The following is a 24,837-nucleotide window of genomic DNA, read 5'->3' on the forward strand; positions in this document are numbered from 1 at the left end:
GACTCCATTTTGGAATCCCAATGCCCATGGGTCGGCGGAGGACGGCTCGTTCTCCCGCCTTTTCTTGCAATTTTCTCCTTTTTCTAATGTAGGGACACTCATGTAAATCAAGGCAGATGCCTTATGGTTCACCAGAGAGCTACGGCCCGCAGATTCATAGTTGCCATTTAGTAGGCGGGTCCGGGTTGACACATGGCAATGTGGTACGAACAGTTTTCCCTAGGTGTATGTATTCCGACTTTGCTTTATTGCGATCAAGCTTACGGTATCTACGTTACCTTCTTGGTTCTCGAACGCGTTCTTTTCGTATTTCTGGACCTTTCATTCCCTGCAGACGTTTCGGTGATAGAGGATAGCTTGTGGATATGCCCGCCATTGGCGGCTTTGTGAGGACTGATTTCTTCTGGTGGATTGCTTTCCAAATGTGTACGGGGACTTCAGTAACGTTCTCCTTATAACGTCCATTTGGCCGTTTTCCTGCGGCTCTTCTCGGTTCAGGGCAGGTTGCTGACCTTGAGTCGGGTTTCTTTCCAATTCTTTTGGTGGCCTGCGTTTACAAACGGGACGTTTCCTATTGTCAGGCTGTGTTACGAAGTATTCCACCTTCGGGGGTTCCTATGGCGAGGCAAGCCCGCGTTTTACAGGTATAGTATGTACTATTACTTGCCCTGTCGGCGAGGTCTGACATGCATGTGGTCAGGGCCTTGTCACACGACTTTGCACTTTATGGGTGTTTCTTCCGATGCCTCATGGCTTACGACGATGGTTCTCGGAATTGCAATCTGATATGATTTTTCGACTATATGTTCATATGATTGTTGATGATTGTTATCATTTTCTATGTGAGTACGAGGCTATTACAGCCGATGGTTGAGGGCCTTTGGCCGGAATGGGTGTTGGAACACTGGTGATACGCAGTTTGCACAAATACAATACTTATCATTCTTGTTTGGATAATTCTCATTGTTGTGCAAGTTTTAACTTTTCTGATGGAGTTTCCCAGACTCTATTTAAACTGTATTATGTACCGGTGGGAGATTTCAGACTGTAGTTGTGTTACTAAGCGTTAAACTAGCATAATCCGAAGCCTCCGGTCCTGTAATAGAATCAAAAATTAGCTAGCATTCGCGCCAAGAATTTTCAATTCTATTAAGGACACGGAGGCGAGGATTATCCCACCCGGTTTATTACAGTATTGGTAATAATTACCCACCCGAATGTACTTGATATTCTGTATCAGCAGAAGTTACGGGTTTTTCCTGTCTCATTCCTTTCAGCTTCGAGTAAAGAAGAAGGAGCAGGTGTTCTTCTGGCTTAAAAGACGTGATTCGTCCAGTTGACGATGGTTCGCCATGTTGAAGGATGTTTCTTGAGATTCATATCCGTGAAAAGGACTGGATTTATTAATGTTTGTTCTCCATGTTGAAGGATGTTTATTGTGACTCTTATTCCGTAAAATGGACTGGATTTATTAATGTGTGGACTGTATATGTTCGAGCAAAGAAAGAGGAGGAGACACAGGATGCAGCAGCTCTTATGGGGCTATACAGGATGTGATGTATGTACAAGCATCATGGGAAATGTAGTTTTTATTGCATACAAAACGTTTTTCATTGGCTGCTGTGAGTGGCAAATATAAGAAAGAGAAGCATAATCCTCGCCTCCGTGTCCTTAATAGAATTGAAAATTCTTGGCGCGAATGCTAGCTAATTTTTGACTCTGTGCCATGGACAGGGAATGCAGCAACAACTGCTACTACGCATTCCCGCTTTCCACAGCGGGAGCTTTCACCTGCATCCACTGATGGTTCACCTCCACCCCAGCACTGTCTAACACCACATCAACCAGCGCCATGCCAGACACCCCCCTGGATCAACTCAACTGTAGCCTGATCAACACCAGATCACTCTCCAAACATGGCACTGAAATCTGGGACACCCTCTCCACTATTGCCTTGACCTTCATTACAGAGACCCGGCTCACCCCCACATTGACCCCAAACATCGCTACGGCTACAGCCAGCAGCTACATGCTGAGACACCGCAACCATGCTAACAGACATGGAGGGGGCCTCACCACTGTACACAAGAAACCATCACCTGCACCATCACCAATGACGACACCATGCTGATCATGGAACACATGAATTTCCAGCTTTGCGTCAATGGCAAACACACTATCAAAGGCACCTTCGCATACAGACCGCCAGGACCACAAACTGGCCTCAGCGACGCAATTGCTGAATTGATCACCCAGCTTGCTGTTGAATCCGAACACTGCATCTTCCTGGGTGATCTCCACTTCCACCCGGGCGACCCCACCAACACCAACTCCATCGACCTTCAGCAACAGGGTCAGATACAGCCACACCTCAAACTCAGCTGGACAGATTACTGCATCGTACACTTCACCCTCACCAGTCCGCCACACAACCACCACAGCGCCCCCTACCGCAGCTGGACAAACATTACTCAGCAGTAATGGGCCGACACCCTCATCAACATGCAGCCCAACATCACCACCAACCTGGACAAGACAGTAGAGAATTTCAAAGCCTGGATATCCAGCGCTGCCAACCAAGTCGCCCTCACCAAACCAGCCAAAACGCAAAGAGCAACAAAACGAACCAGCTGATACATGCTAGAACTCAGCGCACCCAGGCGCAGGTGTAAACAACTGGAAAGAAAATGGTGAACCAGCAGGAACCACACCGACAGAGCCACTCACAAGCCAGTCATCATCAACTACCACCGTCAGCTCAAGGCCACAAAAACGGAGGCCTTGATACACTGAATACACCCGATCGAGACTAGTACCAACCAAACCAGAACATTTTTTACCATAGTCAGAGAGTCCACCTGCCCATCAGACACAGAAAACTAGATCCCTTCCTCACAGGAACTCGGCGGCTCCCTCGCTGACCACTTGCACAACAAAATAGTAACCATCTACAGAAACTTTAATCTCCAACCGGCAGACCTCTTCAGCAACCCATCAACTACAACCAACCTCCTTTCAGCGCATAAGAACAACTCAGCACACCAACATCCACCCTGATAAACTCCATGCACTCGGGAGCACCCACGACCCATACCCCCATCAACTCTTCAGCCTCTGAAGTAACGAGATCAGCCACTAGCTCACCACCCTCTCAATGCATGGAAACACACAGAGGTGAGACCCCTCCTCAAGAAACCTTCAGCTGACGCCAGCGAGCTCAAGAACTACAGTCACATCTCCCTTCTACAGTTCCATGCCAAAGTACTTGAGAAGGCCATCAACTTCCAACTCACCGACCATCTAGAAAGAAACACACTGCTGGACCCATCCCAATCATGTTTCAGGGATGTATGACATTACAACGCATGCATTTACCACGCATGCTTTTACATCGCAGTTTTTACAACGCATACCATTACAAAGCATAGCGCTTTGGGGTGCTGGATAGTGAATAGTTTAATTTAATATTCCAACTCCAGTCCCCGTGGATAGTAGGGAAGGTGTTGGATAGTAAATTAAATCTATTCCCTAACCTAGAGCGCCCCCCAGCGCAATGCGTTGTGATGGTTTGCGTTGTAAAAGTTGCGATGTAAAAGCACTGCGTGGTAAAAGTTGCGTTGTAAAGGATGTTTCCCATGTTTCAGAGCCAACCACAGCACCTAGACAGCCCTAAGCACTGCAACAGACGACATCCTAGACCTTCACGTTCAAGGGGAATTAGCCGCTCTCATCCTCCGGGACCTCTACGCAGCTTTCGACACGGTCTCCCACAACACACTCATCGATTGACTACGCCAGATTGAAATCACAGATGACACGCTCAGATGGATGGCATCCTTCCTCATGGAACTCACCTAGAGAGTTCACCTCCCTCCCTTCAACACGCAACCCAAGAACACCATCTGCGGTGTACCCCAAGGCTTATCCCTCAGCCCAACCCTCTTCAACATCTACATGATACCACTCGCAGACATAGTCAGATCACATGACATCAACATCATCTCCTACACCGACGACACAACACCTCTCTCTCTCTCAACGGACCCCATCTCAACAAAGACCACCTTCCACAACAGTATGAAAAGCTCCACAACATGGATGAAAGACAACTGCCTGAAACTCAACATGGACGAAACGGAAGTTCTGATCTCCTGGTCAGAGATTGGCCCTACCCCCAAGCTGAAAAACCACACCCTCAACCTTGGCATCATCCTGGACAGCAAACTCTCCATAATATGACAGGGCAATGCCATCTCTTCAGCCTGCTTCCACATAACCTGCATTCTCTGCAAAATATTCAGATGGCTCCCCATCAGCACAAGGAAAACTGTGACGCAGCAGGCTTGACTACGGCAATGCACTCTATCCCAGCACCACCACCGAACTGATGCAACTACTACAGATAATTCAGAACGCAGCAGCCAGACTGATTCTTAACCGGCCCAAGAGGACACACATCACCCAGCACCTAAAGTATCTCCACTGGCTCCCCATCCACAAGGGATGCCATGTCAAGCTTCTGACCCACGTTTACAAAGCCCAACCCAACCAAGGACTAGCCTACATGAACCACTGCCTGAACTTCCACCAACCCACCCGAAACCTCTACTCCACAAACCTCGCCCTCGCTCAGATACCACTCATCCACCGCAGCCGATCCGGAGTACGCTCATTCTTCCACCTCGCCGCCAAAGCCTGGATCGTCCTCCCCCTCCACCTCCACACTGCACCCTCTATGACCCGGTTTAGGAAGGGACTCAAGACCTGGCTCTTAGACTGATACCCGCAGTACAGCGCATGGATACCCCCAGGGGTGATTAGTCACGCTATACAAATATTACTTGATTCAAATTCTACTTGATAAGGCCTCAGCATCACTATACAAAAGTCAAAACACAATTTAAGGTGAATCTTATCTGCCCACATGCTACCTGTGAGCATGCGACAGGGTGACTCAGATAACTGCCTGCCTACGTGCTTAGACACAAAGTTTTACACTCGTCGGGTGTATCCTACCCAGTTCCACTCCATCCCTTGATGTCTAAAGACAGCCAACTTTATACTGAAAGGTGTGTAATGGAGGTTGCAGAGCAAACCAATTTTCCATCACACACACAATGAGTTAGAATCCATTCAAGAGTCTCACATCACAGCAAAAACAAAATACAAGAAGAACCAGAATTAAGAGGAGACAAGCCAACAGAAAGAGGAGAAAGCTTGGTGGGGGTTCGCACTAACTGGGTGCCTACCCCCATAAAGCCATTGGCTGTCACACAACAAACCTGGTCCCACCCCAAACTCCTTTGGGGCACACCTCAACAACATAACTCACAAATTGCATTTAAGATCTGTACCAGAAGATTAGCGGAAGTAGAAACACAATTGGAAAATCCCATTCGTAAACCTGAGGCACTCCAAAATGCCCATGCCTTCCTCTGATGCAAGTACCCGATCCCAAGCCTTCCGCTGTGTTTTTGTTGCTCCGTAGTCACTTAGCGGTACAAAAGGGGGGGGGGGTGATGGATGGAGCATCTGAATCAATCAAACATTCACACCCAGTCAAAAGATCTGGGTTTAATCCATCACAGTTCTTTAGCCCACTCTGCCACCCCAGTTCAGACATGGCTATATGCAAATCAGTCTGACCCTGTGCCTCATGGGAACAGTCCAGCCCGAACTGCCAAGCCATGTCTTTCCTGGACCGGTAACAAGCTTCCGAGGACCGGTTTCTGGCATTCCAGCCGTCTTCAGCCCGGCTTGCTTGAATCCAGTGGCAAAGTGGGCAAGGGACTCACGTCTGAGCATACCCTGCCACACTTATGGCGGCCAAAAGCGGTACAAAAGGGGGGGGTGATGGACGGAGCATCTGAATCAATCAAACACTCACACCGAGTCAAAAGATCTGGGTTTAATCCATCACCGTTCTTTAGCCCACTCTGCCACCCCAGTTCAGACATGGCTATATGCAAATCAGTCTGACCCTGTGCCTCATGGGAACAGTCCAGCCCGAACTGCCAAGCCATGTCTTCCCTGGACCGGAAACAAGCTTCCGAGGACCGGTTTCTGGCATTCCAACCGTCTTCAGCCCGGCTTGCTTGAATCCAGTGGCAAGGTGGGCAAGGGACTCACGTCTGAGCATACCCTGCCACACTTATGGCGGCCAAAAGCGGTACAAAAGGGGGGGGGGTGATGGACGGAGCATCTGAATCAATCAAACACTCACACCCAGTCAAAAGATCTGGGTTTAATCCATCACCGTTCTTTAGCCCACTCTGCCACCCCAGTTCAGACATGGATATATGCAAATCAGTCTGACCCTGTGCCTCATGGGAACAGTCCAGCCCGTCCATCATCCCCTTTTGTATCGCTTTGTTCGCCCTAAGTGTGGCAGGGTATGCTCAGACGTGAGTCCCTTGTTCACTTGGCCACTGGATTCAAGATAGCCTGGCTGATGAGGATTATGAATCCGAAACCGGTCCCAGGATGCTTGTTTCCGGTCCAGGGAAGACATGGCTTGGCAGTTCGGGCTGGACTGTTCCCATGAGGCACAGGGTCAGACTGATTTGCATATAGCCATGTCTGAACTGGGGTGGCTGAGTGAACTAAAGAATGGTGATGGATTAAACCCAGATCAGTTGACTGGGGTGAGTGTTTGATTTGTTCAAACGCTCCGTCCATCATCCCCTTTTGTATCCCGTAGTCACTTAGGGCTGCCAAGGAAAGTTCTACTGCTCTATCTTTGCAGCACAGTCCATATCCATTGGGTTCTCCTTTCTAAATCGTCTACTCTCTCCTTCCCTCACCACCCACCCATGATTGTCATTCAATGCATATGACTAAGCCTAATGTATCTGTTGTCAGAAAGGGTACTCTCTAGCGATGGCAACGGAGTTCCCTTTCCACCAACATAATGTTCCGCTCACCCGATTTCAAAGTGGCTGGACCTTTGGTGAAAACTGCCATGGTGGGAAATAACTCACATAGTGAGTGGGGCATTGTCTATCTATTGTTCAAAAACAAATTCTTGCTTGGGGTTTTCTTATTGAAAATAAAATACGTTTTTTTTAAACTTTGTCATACGGCTCTGTCATGTTTGACGGAGCCATACAGCAAAGTTACAACACATTGACAGGAACTTATTTGACAGCGATTCCCATCAATGCTTCAAATATCTGCTGGCATGACATTTCAAAATGTGGTCAAGACCTCCAAAAAGGGCGATTGAATAATTTACTCTGTTGCCCTGGCGAAGGGCAGACCGGCTGCCAAATTTTAAATCGAGCCTTTTGTCTCTTACTTTACAGATAACATTGATGGAATGTATAGATCCTTACCATAGTCCTTTGCCGATTCTTTATTTCAACCCGCTGCACCTCCATGACACTTACCTCTTATCTTTTCTCCTGCTAATGACATAGATGGCTCTTTTGTTCTTTCATGTGCTAACTATAGTGCATTAACAATAGACCCTCTTCTTATAATCTAGTCAAAATTGTTTATCCATGCTTTCTTACCTATAACTGTTTGCTTTAACTCTTCTTTTATCAGGAATATCACAGTTTATCGTAAGTTTGCTATTAATATCTCTATCACTTAGACAAACCTTTTATTGGCACTTCTGACCCTTCAAATGTAATGCAAAACCACCAAAGGTCTCTAGCCACTTTGAAATTGAGTGGATGGACCACTATGTTGGTGGAAAGAGTAATTTGATGCCATGACAACAGAGTACCCTTTCCGCCAACATATAAATTAAGCTTAAAGTCATATGCATTGAATGACAATCATAGGTGGGTGTTGAGGGAAGGAGTAGACAATTTGGAGAGCAGACCCTACTGGTAAAGTATAGGAAAAAGTTAAAAGGTTTATTAAAATTTAGAAAAATAGTAAAAATAGTTTAAACATAAATATTAATGAGAAATAATAGTATATATTTAATTGAAAGGTGGAACAAAATAAAAACTTTATTTAACTTAAATTTGAATGAAATATTTAAAGACCAATTTGGAGTGGTCCCAGTGTTCACACTGTGCTGAAAACTCTTCACTATGCCAGGATGACCAGAAATGGTATCCTTGTTATAAGTAGTTACTGTACACTTGTAAATTAGGCTCCAACCTTGGTTTCAGGGGGTGTGAGACATGTAAGCATACACTTTGTAGTAATTGTATAATTGTAAAGGATAAATAGTCTAAATTAGTAAATGTTTTACATGGTGTAAGATTAAACTTCCACATGTACATTTACTCATGTGTAAGTTTTACTTTGTTATAGCCCCCATTGGGTTCAAGACCCCACAATGCCCTGTGTGTTGATATAAATGAATGGGTTGTGTTATCAGGCATAACTTGAATGATGCTTCCTGAAATGGAAGTAAGGAAGTAAGGAAAGACTTCAAGAGTGAGAGATGGAGAATATATATATATCCGCTCTGAGTCAGCGGAATCTCTTTTACAGTCTAGGATTTAACCTGACATTATTTATTTGGTATTTATACACTTACTTAACTGTATTTTTTAAGCCGTATAGACATTTTTGCAAACGATTAGATCTTTCTAGATTTTTATCAACATTTTGGAAACTTTTTTAGAATGAATCTAACATACCAACAATCAATGGAATTTATTATGAATGGTCAATTTATTAAATGTATTTTCTACTATTTATTAATATTTATGTGTATGTATTTTGGCTTTTTTAATTATTTATTTAAAATTATTTAAATATAATTATTATCAACCCGATTTACAGTAGGCAAAAGTTTATAGAATTCAGTGTGGACTGTATACAATTAACTGTTATTAACATGTTTTTCACCAAATGCGAACATCAAGTATTTTTTCCATGTTTATTTTGTGTCACTAAACACATGCAGAGGTGCAAAAGTATAATTTGTCTACTCACCTTACTAGCGTTGTCATGTGATCAAGGTCCCTGGAGGACTGAAACGCGTAATGGCGGAGAATAAACGATCGATTTAAGCACTTACTTTGGGTCCGTGTCTGATTGCTGTTTGGAGGAATGGAAACGACGGTGGAAAGCAGCGTTTTCTGATTTATATATATATATATATATTTTTTTTTTTCCACAAAGGCTCAGCTTTCAAAGGATCACTCGGCAACAGGCCAGTTAAAGAACTGTTATTTATTGCATTTCAGGATAGAATACCAATCTCCGTCATTCCTTGCAGTCCGCCCGACGCGTTTCCGTGCACTTCGCACTTTCCTCAGGGGCAATTGGCAAAGCAGTGTTAAAGGCAGTTAAGTAATGCAGCCTGGGTGCTTTGTAGCACGTGATTCCCAGACACTTATGGGAGTTGTAGTCATTGCTGCCACTGGTAAAACCCACAGTGGGTCCTGCTAGTCCAATAAATTGAAGACCTTCACAGCGCTATTTAATGTTCATTCGCTGTGATTTGAAAGCACTTCAGTGTGCTCCGGTTTTCGGATTCTCCCGCATTAGTAGCAGCCTGCTGTCGCCGTTTCCATCAGGGACAGTCCCTGCAGACCGGCCCCTCTACCGTGCTGAGGCGGTGCTCCTTCCACGACGCAGCTGTCGTGTTGATTTGTTTTTCCACAAAGGCTCAGCTTTCAAAGGATCACTCGGCAACAGGCCAGTTAAAGAACTGTTATTCGTCGTGGAAGAGATGCACCACCTGGACACGTAGGAAGGAGCCGTGGAGAAGGGGGCCGTTGCACGGGGACTGACCCAGGCATAATACGGCGCAGCAGAATGCTACACAGTTGGAGATGTTCGAGCCAAACCGGGGCATATTGGAATGCCTTAATACTCAGTGGAGTGTTACAAAACCACTGAGACTTGAAATTAGTGAATGACAGTGTGAAACCCACTACGGGAATTAAATCAGGCGATACAAACTACAATTCCCAGAAGACATAAAAAAGTCACGTGCTACTATAGCGCCTCCTGAATGGTTCTGCTTAAGCCAAAAGGAACTGGAAATTGCACAAGCCACTTGCATTTGAAACGCACTGCCATCCAGCCCCAGAGGAAAGTTCAGGGAAGCACTGAAACGCGCCGGGCCAACAAGATTAATGGACGGAAGCTGGGACATCTTCATGCAAAATAAATGAGGTTTTCACCGACCTTTCTGCTGCCGTGTGCTTTCTTTGCTGCAGAGCCATTGAATGAAAAAAAAAAATATATATATATATATATATATACTGCTCAAGGTTTCCACCAAGTTAAATATAGAAACCATGCACTCCGGGGATAGTTCTTGGATGTTTATTTCAAGTTTTGCAACAGACGCGTTTCGGCGCTCCGCCTTCCTCAATGTTACCTCAGAACCTGCAGGGTCCTGAGCGTGAACATATATATATATACATATATATATATATATATATATATATATATATATATATATATATATATGTTCTAAAAATCCTCCGAGGTTTAAAGTAGCACTCCACAGGAAAATGTTCATCTGAACTCTTATTCAAATGGGAAGCGATTCAACAGACTTGCAATTGAAGTCCCTGACACATTTCAGTTCACACCTGCACCTTAATCATAGGGTGGGCAAGTTATAACAACAGGATTGGAGGTGTGTATATGTGTGTGTGTGTGTGTATGTATATATATATATATAATATATATATATATATTATATATATATACACACATATAAATATATATAAATATATATATAAAAAAAAAAATATATATATATATATATATATATATATATCTATCCCCCAACATGTGACCTTCACAGAATGAGGCGCACACTGGGAAAGTAAGTCAATAAATTTAAATTGCCACACATATAACACTTGAACAGACGCGTTTCGGCTGCACGCCTTCCTCAATGTCACACGTTAGTTTAAAAACAGTGCCATATTTAAAATAAAAATAACAATCAACATAAAGAGAGGACAAGCAATTCCTTACATTCATCAAAATAGATGAGGACAGACAGTGTCCTTGTTTGCGTCAACCTGGAAGCCATTATGGAAGGTTCAAATTAATTCATTCTCCTTTCGTTTGGCATGGTGAGACCGTATTTCTCTTAAGGATTTATATCACTGATATGTTTATACAATCATTATTTACAAATTCCATGTGATCATGTGCGAATACTTTGCCCCAACAATCAATTCTCAATTCATTGATTTCTTTATAACAATTCATTAAAAAAAACACAAAATACACACACACACACATCCCCCCCTACATATACTGCTCTGAAGTGGACCACATACTCCAGGCCATGGGGTTGTATAGAGGAGCACTTCAGGCATCCACAACAACTACAGTAGTCTGCAACTGCAGAGGACTGAAAGCAGGACCCACAAACAAATTGAACACCAATGTTGGTATGGAAGAACAGAATTGTAAGTCTGCACCAGAGCCAAGAGACCTTCCTGATGCTGGCACCACCATTTTCCTAAGCACTAGCTGGTGTATGAGTCCATCAGGCTTAGCAGGCATAAGACTTGCAGAACTGTGAGAAGTGTTTGGGTCATAAGCATTTGATTTATACCCCAAATCTGTAATCCTCTAAGGAGGAAAAGCCTTCAAACAGGTTATGTCTAACACTACACCTTTGAAAATCAAATTCTGCATGGGATGAAATAAGATTTCTGGGTGCTGGTGTCAAAGCCCAACCTATACAGAAGGGTCATGGTGGACTAAAGATGTCGCTGCCAGTGAAGCAAACCCCATCTTCAACAGCCAGTTGTCCAGTTACAAGAAATGGTGGGCTCCTGACTGCCATAATTAAGCTACCACCATTGTCATCAACTTGGTGAAAACTGTGTTGCGTTTATCAGAACTAATGTTAGAGCTTTTAAGAAAAAGTTACTTAACCTCATTAATGTCAATCTTTCTGCCGATTCCTTATCTTATCAGTGCTACTAGTCATTCTCTTGGCTGGTTTGAAAAACAATTCCCCAGCAGCGACTCTCCAGCACTGCCAGTTGGTACCACTCGGCTCCAGCTGAAACATTATCTCCCAGAAGAGACATCGCCCTATGTTACTTGCCAACCAGCATGCTGGAATCAGTTCCCGATACTTTTCAGCACCCGGTTGGGGTTTGCAGAGAGGAACTGAGAGACCCATGCCAGCAAGAAATACAGCATGAAATGCGTCTGCAAACCTTGGAAACGTCATTATTATTACATTAACTAATCGAGGAAGAGTGAAGGCGGATACAAAACCGTGGGAAGATTAAATAAACACCAGAAATATTGACACTAAAAAAAAAATCATTTTATTCTGATGCATAAATCTTCCTGTAGATTCTCCACCTTAAGAATAAGTCTCAAAGCAATACCTCCCTCAGTGGTCGGACTGAGTAGTGCTAGTTAACCAAGGAGGTCATGCAACTCGTCACTGCATGCCTGAGACATGAGCCAGTAGTGTTTGGCAAAAGTATGAAAAGTTTACTACCTAGCAGCCCGGTTGATGTCAGAAATAGAGGAAGGACCATGGAAGCAAACACAGCTCTGGTGTAATGAGAACGAAAGCCCTCCGAAGGATCTTTCTTGGCCAGATCGTACCTGATTTAGGGGTAATAACAATCAGCTGGGCCTGATCCTCCTGCACATTCCACAGGACTTTGGACAGAAGTGTGACTCTCTACACCAGACCAAGAGACCAGTCGAACATGAAGGCATTTGCCAAAGGAACTATTCGTAGGGAAGTGTAGTGCATAAAAGTGACAACACTTCCTGTCCATTTCTGTAGTGAACAGATCTACTAATGAAGACCTCAATCTGGAGAAATCCACCACCATCACATCGGATACAACTACCACTTGCTGGTAATAGACCACTCAGAGAATCCACTATCATAATGAAGCAGCATGAGAGATGACCCACTACCCAGGAAGATTCCTTGTTGCTACATCCACTTTTACAGGCAAATCACCTCCTATCATAGGGTCCACGACCTTACGCCACCCTGACTGTTGACACAATGGACAGTAGTGGTATTATCCAACAGAATCTGGATGTTGCTCACTGAGTTGGGAGGTAAAAATGCCTTCATTGCAAAGCAGACTCGTTGCAGCTCGAGCACATTTATGTGAATGGGCTGATCTGACAAGAACCAAATCTCTTTGTCTTCTTGTCTTCCAGGTGGATATCTCAGCTCGGTGAAAAGGCCTCGTTGACTACTATCATGTACGCTTGAAGGGGGTTGAATTGACGGTCCTTCAAGACATCAAAAGGTTGGCGGGCCCCCTCAACCAGGGCAGGTCTAGATGCATCAACTGGAAGATCAGAAGCTGAGCCTGAGCTGGGAGGCACTGTCCAAAATAAAGGTCAACCTCTGCATGGGAGAAAGGTGGCAATTCTGAATGTTGATAGTAAATCCCAGCTCACAGGAGACAGTCATCGTCCAGTGGAGGTTCTGCTTGATCAGCCTTGGAGACACAGCTTTTACCAGCCAACATCCAACTACAGAAATTCATGAATCCTGACCTTCAGAAATGAAGTCACCACAACCTCCAGCATTTTTTCTAAAGGCATCTGACATTGTCGTTGGTCCAAGCGGTAGACCTTACTATGAACTTCAAGTTGCACTTGTTGGCTGGGAGAACTGGATGATGAAAATAGGTGCCCTGAAGGTCCAGGGACTTCAGCCACTTTCCCGTGTTCAAAACCAACTGAACTTGGCTTGGGAATGGCATCTTAAACTTGTCCTTCTGGATGAAGAAGTTTAGAAGTGGATATCTAGGATGGGCTCAGACCTATGTTCTAGTCGGAACCAAGATAAAAAGGGAGTAGAATCCTGTGTATCTCTCATCTGGAGGCCCCCTTCTCTGGCTCCTCTGTTCAACAAGACAAGTACTTCACCCTTCAGCACTGAGGCCTGTGACATCACAGGAGAGGAGTTTAATCCATCTTGCATAGGGAACTTCAGGGATGTATGATGTTACAACGCATACTTTTACCACGCATACCTTTACAACGCGGGTTTTACATCGCAAACCTTTACAACGCATAGCGCTTAGAGGTGCTGGATAGTGGTAAGTATCATTTTCTATTCCAACTCCAGTCCCCGTGGACACTAGGGAAGGTGTTGGATAGAAAATTAAACTTATTCCCTATCCTAGAGCGCCCCCCAGCGCAATGCGTTGTAATGGTTTGCGTTGTAATGCCTGGGTTGTAATGGTAGTGCGTGGTAAAAGTTTCGTTGTAAACGTTGTTTACCAAACTTCATGCAACAAACAGTGGGAACACGATCATCTTGGTTAGGAATAGATTCAGGGTAGCGATGCCCAGTGCTTAGGAGTTTGTCATTTTTCAAAATCGCCCGGAAAAGGAAGAAGAACCCCATGATTGACATATCCTTTCTCTCTGCCATACTTCCACGCTTTGCCAGCCCTTCCCATTGGCTAGTGTGCCAAACAAACCACAGATCAACAATGCATTTGACCCCAGCCATGGAATAAATCCCAGCAGGGTAAAATGAAAAAAGACTGTCCATGTGCACTGAGAACTAGGACTCAAAACACATTGTCTTCTCTTCCATGAAGGCAAGCCCAAGCGAGCACCTGCGTCCCAAGTGAGCCTGGCTCCCTGATCCAACAGAAGAGTAACAGTCGCTGAAGTAAACCGACACATGCTGCAGTGGGAGGTCTAAATGTAAATCCGAATCAAAAGGTATCGGCTAATGCCATACCTACACAAGCATTGGCAGAGCCAATTGGTCTAGCCTTTGCAGGGTAATGCAATGGATATTTTTATATTTATTTTTTATTGCACGCATATGGCACAAAAATAAACAGAATAAAAACAAAAAAAGCAGCCACTTATCCATATGTTTACAATACAAAAAAAATTAATTAGAAAAGCATTCACTGGTATGGCCATTTTATAGTTGCATTTTTAGATAACAAGCCGGTTAGTTGTGCCATACATTTCACAATTATTTGTGATGTAGACAAGAATAAATCACCACCTAACTGGGCACCCAAATTACTGGTTGATACATAACGGCTACAGCACTTCCTACAGTACATTATAAGAATAATGCAAGTGACCGAGGAATTCCATGACCATATAGAGGAATTAGACCAGAGGCAGAATTCCTTCATACGGTTGTTGGAATCCAAAATGGCTTGCAATATTCTTATCATGAATGGCAGTAGGTACTTTATCCCATATAACGCATGGTCACACCATCACCTTTCCCACAGATCACATCAACTCTTGGGTCCTCATTTACAAAAAAAATGACAGCGCGGCGCCGTAAGCCATTTTGCTGTGCCGAGCAGTGTCATTTTAAAAGCACAGGGATGCTTCGTATTAACAACAATACTTCACATCCTTGTGCGTTTTCCTGTGCTGATGCATAATTGGTAGCCATGCATCAGTGCAGGAACCCTTGCGTCATGTTGCAAAGGTGCCTGTGTTGTGGGGAAGATTGTTTTTGTGCAAGAATGGACACCTTCTTGCACAAAAACAATAAATGATGGCATTTTTCTCTTTCCACGTGCATAGAACGAGGAAAAATTTTGGCGAAATAAAAGTTCTTGGGAGGCATAAGATTCTGACGCATTCCCACTTTTACAAACCTTTGTAAATTTGGGAATGTGTCAGGTTCCATGGATGTCGCATGGGAACACACACAGCAACACCCATGGAACGCATCTTTCATGCAGGGTGACTTCAATGTGGCACTGTAAATAAGGGCAAGCACACAGCGCTGCCGGTGTGTCAAAAACAATGACACACCGGCGGTGCAATGGTTTTGTAAATTGGCCCTTGGTGTGTAGCTATTTCATATTAAAGAGAGAGCATGTTTGCAAATATATAGAATAAAATAGAATCTCTAATGCAAAATTAAACACACAAAAGCACTGTTGGATATTTGTTGCAAAAAAAAATATTAGAAGCAGTTTAATACAAGTCAGTGTTTTTAAAAAAAAAGCTGCAGTAGCTTGGAATATGTATACACATGCAGAAAGATTCTAACTTTTGTATAATTACCTATGGAGTGCAAAATATAACTATGTTGCATTATGTATCTCATTTCTGTGAGCAGAAGAAATAAAGCAATGCTTTGAATAGCTGCTTTAATTGTGCTTCATGACCTGACCTGACCTGCCTTTCCCTGCCTGGGGCTGCTGGTTCTGCCAGAGGGCATCGTGACATCTGAACTCAACAGTAGTAAGTTATTAAAGTTAAGTTCTGACTTCTTTTCTTTATAGTTGGAGATTAGGTGCTGATTAAATGAAATTAGAAACAGGATTGTACACAGATATTGCATTTATAAAGTTATAATTTCACTTACACACTTATAAAAAATAAACACAACACACCTGATATGTCACTGAAGAGAAAGGAACTAGTTGTCATTGCAATCTCTCAAACCGAAGGGAACCAATGGGCAAAGTGGGCTGAACACTGCCCCATATTGTACGCTATGGAGGACAGAAGAAAAATTTGAATAACAGTTTAATAAATGAATGAACGAAGAAAGCTGACCAAAAGCAACTCCATATATGTATATTATGCATACTAGTTTTTGGTAAAGCAATAGTCGAAACTTAAGAAAATTTGAATTAGAATTATATTGGGAAAATATTCCACACGAGGGCAGTGTTAGACAAAAAATTAGTTTCTCACCATAAAAAGGCAAAGCCGATCTCCTGCGCTCTAGTAACCGTGTTATACAGCACACACCACGATATAGTCAACTTTTATCTCGATAAAAAAGGAGCAGTACACTAAACATTACCGACACACCGCTACTCGACATCCTAACTCCCGGTTGGTGTCCCACTGAAGTAACGTCCAAGGCGCTCGACGTCAACGTGAACACGCATGTCTTTAATGCCCGGTGCTGTCTTTGGCCTTATGACGACTTACGTACAGTTGTCCTTCCTAGCTGCCAACTCTTACCTCGGCGCGTGCAACGGAAGCATTTTGAATTTTGGGGCTTTTTTGATTTGCTTGTCTCTGTGGAAAGGAATAGCCTATAATACTTGCTGAATATTCTATAGGTAACATGTCCGCATTTGGTACCTGGTGTAGTAATGGAGCCACCCGGCCCATACACATACGCACGCACGCACGCATGCACCTTGGGGGCGGGGCAAGCCCCCAGGTATAAATAAACAGCTGAGTGACCGCTCGTGGTTCTTCGGCCCTAACTGACAGCTAGCGTTGTGTTGTCATTTCAGTCACAGTTAGGCCCCACTTTGTGGCATAGGCATCTCTTGCCCCTTGCGTCTCGGCGACGCTACACTGGCGACGAGGCGGACACGGTCACTCACGCCTCGCCACACAGCTGTGACAGTCTCCTCTACATGACGGAGCCAAGCGTCTCTGAGGAGAATAAAGTACGCATCAGGTCGTGGTGCGTCAGGTGAGCTCGCACCTTTTCAGAGCCTCAGTCGACACCCGCTCGCCCACGCAGCTTGGTGTGCGCTCTCTCACCTGCCGACAGCGCGTCGGAGGGACACTCTCGGCCCTCGCGCAATCTCCTCAGCGGCTGCATCAGGCGCTCGTTCACCAGCTGACAGCGCATCGGAAAGGAATCCTCGGCGCTCGCACAATCACCTCAGCAGCTGTGTAGAGACACACGCATGCGCATGCTGAATCACCGGCTGACAGCGCATCGGAAAGGAATCCTCGGCCCTCGCACGATTACCTCAGCAGCTGTGTACTGACACACGCATGCGCACGATGATTCAGGTCGCGTAAGCCCTGTCAGATCGTATTTCAGGCAGCTGACTTAGGAGAAAGAGACTGGCAAATCCTCACGCATTGAGCGGATGGAATAAAAAAAAAAAAAGGAGGGACAAAGCATTCAGCCATTGACCAGACAGCGAGTGAGCGAATTTGAAGATATATTGGATACCTCATTCGCCAGCGCTACACTTCTAAAAAAAAAAAACAAACACATTTTCGCGCACCAGATATAAACTGACAGGAAAGTTACCTAGAGGTGCTGTTTTTGCCACGTGGGATCAGCGTCACACAGAACCTGTTTGATCCTAGTTTTCTTTACACAGTGCTTCTTTGCGTGGACAGTCAAAAGTATGACAGACCAACAAGCCAATGGAGGTGCCACTGCTGCAACCTCAGCACAAGTGCAACCACCTGCTCCCACTGGACCCCCAGCCGTGGTGCAGATACCTGCTGTCCCGGGTCCAGCTCCTGGTGCCGCCACAGCCGCTGCTGTAGCCTCTCCCGGACATGGCCTCGCAGCGCCACTCCCTCCATTCAGCGAACTGGCAGATCCGCACACAGCTGCGGCAAGATGGCGTATATGGGTTGGGAGATTAGAGCATTATTTTATTGGTGTCCGTGAAACAGATGGCAAGGTGAAGCGCTCTTTACTCATGTGTTATGGAGGGGATGAGTTGTATGAGCTTTTTGAAACGCTGCCAGATCGTGGGGGAGAAGAGGATTATGACGCGGCAGTACGGGCGTTGAGCCTTCATTTCGATCCCAGGGTGAACCCTGATTACGAGTGGTTTAAGCTGCGTCAAGCCAGGCAGGGTGAAACGGAGCCTATTGACTCTTTCTATGCACGGTTAAGGAAATTAGCCGTTGCCTGTGAACTTCCAGACCAGCGCCAGGAGATCCGTGCACAGCTAATCCAGGGGTGCAGATCAGTACAACTAAGACGCCTCATTCTTAGACAGCCACGTATCTCTCTTGATGAGATCCTCGTCCTTGCGCGCTCGCATGAGCTATCCAATGCGAGAGCTGATGAAATGCAAGCTGCTCTCGACAGGCCCAGCGCACCAGCAAAAACCCCTCAAATCAAGGAGGAACAAGTTGACGCAATCAGGCGCTGGTCACAAGCACAGAGAGGAGGCCCTCGAGCCAGCTCTCGGAATCCATGTGGGAACTGTGGCATGGAACATCCGACAAATGGGAGATGTTTCGCAAGAGGAAAAGTATGCTCCAACTGCGGAAAAATAAATCACTTTGCAAAGGTGTGTCGCAGCAGTGGGAACCGCCGTTTTAGCTCGAATGGAAGAGGCACTACACAGGCAGTGCGACAACTATCATTGGAAGATCCGGGCCCGTGTGGTGACGCCTCCAGGACAGCTTTCTGTGCTGATGATGATGATGATAACATCTTCTTCGTCTCCTATGTGGGGAGAGAGGGCTCTAGAAGACGACCACCACCGATGTGTGAGATCTCCATCGCTGGATCTCCAGTGCAAGCACTCATTGATACTGGAGCGACTGTAAATGTGATGGACAGCACGCAATATGAGCTACTATCTCCGCGCCCACCGCTGTCTCCTTCAAACGCCAAAATTTACACTTATGACAGCGACGACCCACTTCCTCTCAGGGGAGTAATCGAAGTAACAGCTGCGTGCAATGATCAACAAGTGAAGACCAAATTCCATGTGACTGGAGGCAGGCGCGGCACGCTCCTGAGCTGCCACACGGCAGAAGATTTACAACTTGTGTTCTTTGCACGGCAAGTACATGAACTACACGCAGAAGCAATCTTGAGAGATTTCCCGACCCTATTCAAAGGTCTTGGCTGTTTAAAAGGAAAAAAATTCAAACTTCACGTGGACCCAACGGTCCGACCCATGGCTCTCAGACACCGACGAGTACCTTTTCACCTACGGAAGCAAGTAGAAGAAGAATTGCACAAGCTTGAGGAGTTAGGGGTAATTGAAAAGGTGTCGGGCCCAACGCCCTGGGTATCGCCGCTTGTGATTGCTCCAAAACCAAAGCAACCAGGCGCAATACGCCTGTGTGTGGACATGCGTCTTCCAAACAGGGCAGTAAAGAGGGAGAGGCATCTGACTCCAACTATGGACGATATAGTGGCCGATCTCAATGGTGCACGCTGGTTTTCAAAACTGGACCTTAACGCCGGATATCACCAGCTTGAGCTACATCCAGACAGTCGTAACATCACGACATTCTCCACCCATGTTGGACTTCGGAGGTACAAGCGGTTAAGCTTTGGGGTGTCATCGGCGGCTGAAGTTTTTCAAAACGCCATCAGGGAGACTCTTTCAGGCCTGACAGGAGTTATAAATTTAAGCGATGACATCCTTGTCTTCTCCAAGACTCTGGAAGAACACCACGTCCACCTCCGAGCAACATTGCAACGCCTAGCTGATCACGGCCTCACCCTCCACAAAGCAAAGTGTTCTTTCTACAAGGAATCAGTGGACTTCTTTGGGTATATCTTCTCCAGAGAAGGGCTTCAGGTCGACCCGAAGAAAGCGGACGTCATCAGGACAGCTCCTAAGCCAACGTCAGCCACGGAAGTCAGGAGTTTCCTGGGGATGGCCACGTACTGCGGCCGTTTCATCCCAAGATTAGCATCCCTATCTGAGCCATTACGTAACCTAACCAAAGCAAGTCAACCATGGGTGTGGACGGCCAAGGAAGACGAAGCATTTGAGGCAATCAAAGCTGCATTAATTGACGACAAAGTCATGGCATACTTCAGGCCACACCGGCGCACAGAAGTCGTTGTAGACGCGAGTCCTGTAGGATTAGGGGCCGTCCTCATGCAAGAGACTGAAGCTCATGAATGGGTGCCGACAGCATATGCCAGCAGAGCACTGACTGCGACGGAGATGCGGTACGCCCAAATTGAACGTGAAGCACTGGCAATAAAATGGGCATGCCAGCATTTTCACCTCTACCTGTTCGGACATGAATTCAAAGTAGTGACTGATCACAAGCCCCTGGTGCCCCTATTTACGGGAACTGCCAGACTCGCACCACCCAGAATTGAGAGATGGGCTGTCCAACTCCAAACATACCGCTTTGAGGTGATCTATAGGCCTGGAGCCGACAATCCTGCGGACTTCCTATCCAGACACCCCGGATCCGGAGATACAGTCCAAATAACAAGTGACGTAGATGACGTTGAGGAATATGTCAGAATGATCTCACAAGACGCTTGCCCAGTAGCCCTGACGCTGGAGGACATTGGAAAAGCAACGGATGAAGACGAATGCCTTGTCAAGGTAAAAACTACGCTGACAAACAGGAACTGGAGAAATTTTCTTGATGGAGTTAGCGCCCTCACACCCCAAGAACAGCTGGCGAGACAACAACTGTGGAGAGCTCAGAGTGAGCTGAGCATTGGACCGCACGGCGTGGTCCTCCGAGGGGCAGCGATCGTGGTACCTACAAGGCTGCAGAGAGAAGTTGTACGCCTTGCACACCAAGGCCACCAAGGAGTATCGAAGACAAAAGGGCGTTTGCGCAGCAAGGTGTGGTTCGCCGGCATGGATGCAGCGGTGGAGGAAGAGGTTGGAAACTGCCACTCGTGCATCATCACAGGCCGGGAACCTGCTCCTCACCCGGTGATCACCGAAGAACTCTGTAAAGAGCCATGGTCAAAAATGAGTATGGACTTTGGATCATTCCCGGATGGACGACACACCCTTGTCATGATAGACTCTTACTCCCGTTTTCCAATAGTGGAAATTGTACCCACGACAGCGTTCAACCACGTCAAGAAAGCTCTGGAGAGAGTGTTCGCCATGGTAGGCCTACCAGAAGAGGTGAGGTCAGACAACGGCCCTCCTTTTCAGGGAAAAGACTTCCAGACTTATCTCGCTGCACGGGGTATTCACCACAGAAAAATCACTCCGCAATGGCCCCAAGCAAATGGGGAAGTTGAGAGATTTATGCGGACTTTGAATCGCGCACTGCAAATTGGTGTGGAAAGAAAGGAAGACGCAGAAGAGTGCCTGTCACAATTTCTCAGTGCATACAGACAGACACCCCACTCGACAACACGCTGTGCTCCGGCACACCTAGTATTCAAGAAGGTACCAAGAGACTGCGTGCCAACTACACCTGCCTGGTGCCCCCCAGAAATAGATCACGAGGTCACCCAAGAACGCCGGAAGCGCACTAACGACAAAGCCAGTCAGGCAAGGAAAGCCGAAGCCAGGTCATTGGTGGTTGGAGACAGAGTGGTTATTAAGAACAGGCAACGAAAATCAAAATACGACCCAGCGTTTGAACCAGAAGTATGGGAAGTTGTGAACGTGCACGGCACCATGGTGTCGGCGTTCAGAGGCACACGAGCTGTTACCAGAAATGTATCCTGGTTCAAACGCGTCTCACGTGAATATGGGCACGACGGAACTGCATCTGAGGAAATGGAAGACGAAGAGCAGGAACCAGCACGCACGGTGTCACCAGTGTCACCGCAAGAAGAAGAAAGACAGACTTCAACGAGGGTTGTGCCAGCAAACACCGCCAGCACAGAGAACCCCTCAAGTAATGACCAGCATTGCTCTGAGCAATCAGTGGAGACGGGGAGTCCGGAGGGTCGTCAAAGCCAAAGATATCATCTGCGACCTAATCCGATCCCCAACCAACGATTGAAGGACTATGCATGGAATATGAACTAAATTCAAAACACCTCATGGCCGGGACTATTGATCTGTGAGTTTGGAGGGATGTAGTAATGGAGCCACCCGGCCCATACACATACGCACGCACGCACGCATGCACCTTGGGGGCGGGGCAAGCCCCCAGGTATAAATAAACAGCTGAGTGACCGCTCGTGGTTCTTCGGCCCTAACTGACAGCTAGCGTTGTGTTGTCATTTCAGTCACAGTTAGGCCCCACTTTGTGGCATAGGCATCTCTTGCCCCTTGCGTCTCGGCGACGCTACACCTGGGTAACGTGATTTACCGTGACGTGTGTGGTGTATTTATCATTCGTCTTCCAATTGATTATGTGACATATAATTTCATTCTACTTTAGGCAGCTTTTAGTAAAGGACAAACATACACCTGCAGAGGACATCCTGGCACCGCTTTATAAGTTGGCCCGTTCACCAAAGTTTTTGTTTTTCAAAAATAAAATTCCCAAGCGGGAGTTTGTTTTTGATAGACAAAAAACTAACAAACCACTGGGTCGTTATTGTTTTTTCAGTCCCTCACAAAGAGGATGGACAAAAAAAAAGAGACATTGCACCGTTCACCCTAAATTTGGTGGGAGGTCTCAGTCATGCCCTTCCTCCGATGGCCTCTACTAAAACGGGCCAGTGGAGGATGCTTCCCTTCGACTTATCCAACGGGGCTCTCTCCATCAACGGATAATGTAAGATCTGCCCATCTCTACACTGGCAAGCTGACAGGGTTTGGCGGAGAGAGTACTCCATAGCCTTTGTCATGAAGTACCTTGCTATGTTAAGTTTTGGATACTCGTAGAGTGCGAGTGTCGCCCAGAAAGGTATCCATAAGCTAGTGAAGGAGGTGACTGTACTGGCTTAATCTGTGGTCCAGGTAAAGAGTCAGTCACACTTTCAATTTCTTGCGGAATTCAAGGACTGAGGAGATGGCTCTGATATTCAGGGGTAGGTCATTCCAGGCTTTGTGAGCAAGGTAGAACAAGCATTGGCATAGCCAATAGGTCTCGCATTTGGGACCTTATAAGTATTTAGTTATGCAGCACAATATCCTTGGTGCAACAACTTCAACTGTTGCATGGCTAAACACTTATAAGGTCTCAAAGGCGAGACCTATTCGGTATGCCAATGCTTGTTTTAATTGAAATGTATGTTTCTTTTTCTAAAGGTAATATAAATGTAGTATATAGAACTCATTACAACTGCCTGGCCAATCCTCATTAGTCCTCTGTCTGAGCATCAAGAGACTTGGGGGGAGGAATGATCTTTTGGACCTTGGGGAAGACTTGGCCTTCTGCGAGTCACAGGCCTCTGTCCCATGAAGAATGGAGGATATAGCATTGCTAGCAAAGTGAGAAGGTACATCTTTTCACCCAGACTTAGGCAGCTAAAAAATTGGGGAAGCAATCTGAGAGAAGCAGAAGGTTTGTGAGGTATTGCAATTTTATCATCAGATGTTGATTATAGTTGTGGTGTTTATAATTAATTGTTTGCCTGGCGTTTGCCAGCGTTGGGCCAATTTACCACGCGTACCTTCTGAAAGGGAAGACTGATTTTGGACTTTTTGTTTTCTTTTTTTTGTTTCGCAATTCTTTATTGAAAAATTAAAGGTAAATACATTCATAAAAAAATAAATGGCATTGTCATTTATACAATGCCAATAGCTTAAACCCTTGCAAATGCAAGACCTATTGCATTGCAAATGTGTTTGGCGCCTGTGCTATAAAAATAAAATAAAAAAAGCATTGGGAGAGAGTGTGTCCTGCCTGAAACAGCAAGCAGAAGAAAGCTATTTGAGTAAATAGTGCTCGGAGGCTGTAATTAAAGCCTACTGAGTAACAAAACACGTAACAGGGGGTGTCCCCATGGGTGGTTACAAAATGAGAAAAAACTGTACTAAGGAGGGACTACTAAGCCTATTGACCAATGAAAAGCCACAGTTTACAGTGGACATTGACACAAGCCAATTAAAAATATAGGCGGAGAGTGGCAACGCTTCAAGTCCTTACCTGAACACATCATGCCTCTCAGAGCAGCGCAATGCGCTGCCCAGGCTCGACCTAAAATGAATGTGTCCACCTGTAATGTACCTGGTGCTCATGAAACCTCTCTGATACCTTAGGGTCGAGTTTGTGCTATTGAAAACGACACAAAAATTATGTACATCAGAATGAATGATGACTTTATTATTTGGCTAATTTAACAACAACAAGGGACCCCAAAATGAGTCAGCAGGGACCATGGGGAACATACTTTTTACACAACAACATCGGTCCCCAACATTGAGGAATTTCAACACACGAATAAAATATAGACAGAGTCAATCTATATTTTTAGAAAGGCATGTCCAGCCGGACAGTGGTCTTTCAGAGATTTTACTCAGAATTTATGTATTCAGATCACATAAAGATACCTTCCAACAATCAACCCGTGTGGACCACAAGCCTGTGTCCAGTACTAACAGAGCAGGTACAAGGGGT

At 45.6% G+C, this 24,837-nt stretch overlaps 1 long non-coding RNA gene across 3 annotated transcripts in view; it reads right to left on the reverse strand.

Moving 5' to 3' along the window:
• The window catches only part of LOC144753769 (uncharacterized), a 295,636-nt gene extending 278,891 nt beyond the window's left edge, over positions 1–16,745 (reverse strand). For all 3 annotated transcript variants that reach the window (XR_013594517.1, XR_013594519.1, XR_013594518.1), the window contains exons 1-2: positions 16,603–16,745; positions 16,296–16,397 (exon numbers count right to left, since the gene is read on the reverse strand). This is a non-coding gene — a long non-coding RNA (uncharacterized LOC144753769). The remainder of the gene's footprint in view (positions 1–16,295; positions 16,398–16,602) is intronic.
• Between the last annotated feature and the right edge of the window lie 8,092 nt (positions 16,746–24,837).

This window comes from Lissotriton helveticus, chromosome 5_1 (assembly GCF_964261635.1).
Source record: "Lissotriton helveticus chromosome 5_1, aLisHel1.1, whole genome shotgun sequence".
Classification (NCBI taxonomy): Eukaryota; Metazoa; Chordata; class Amphibia; order Caudata; family Salamandridae; genus Lissotriton; species Lissotriton helveticus.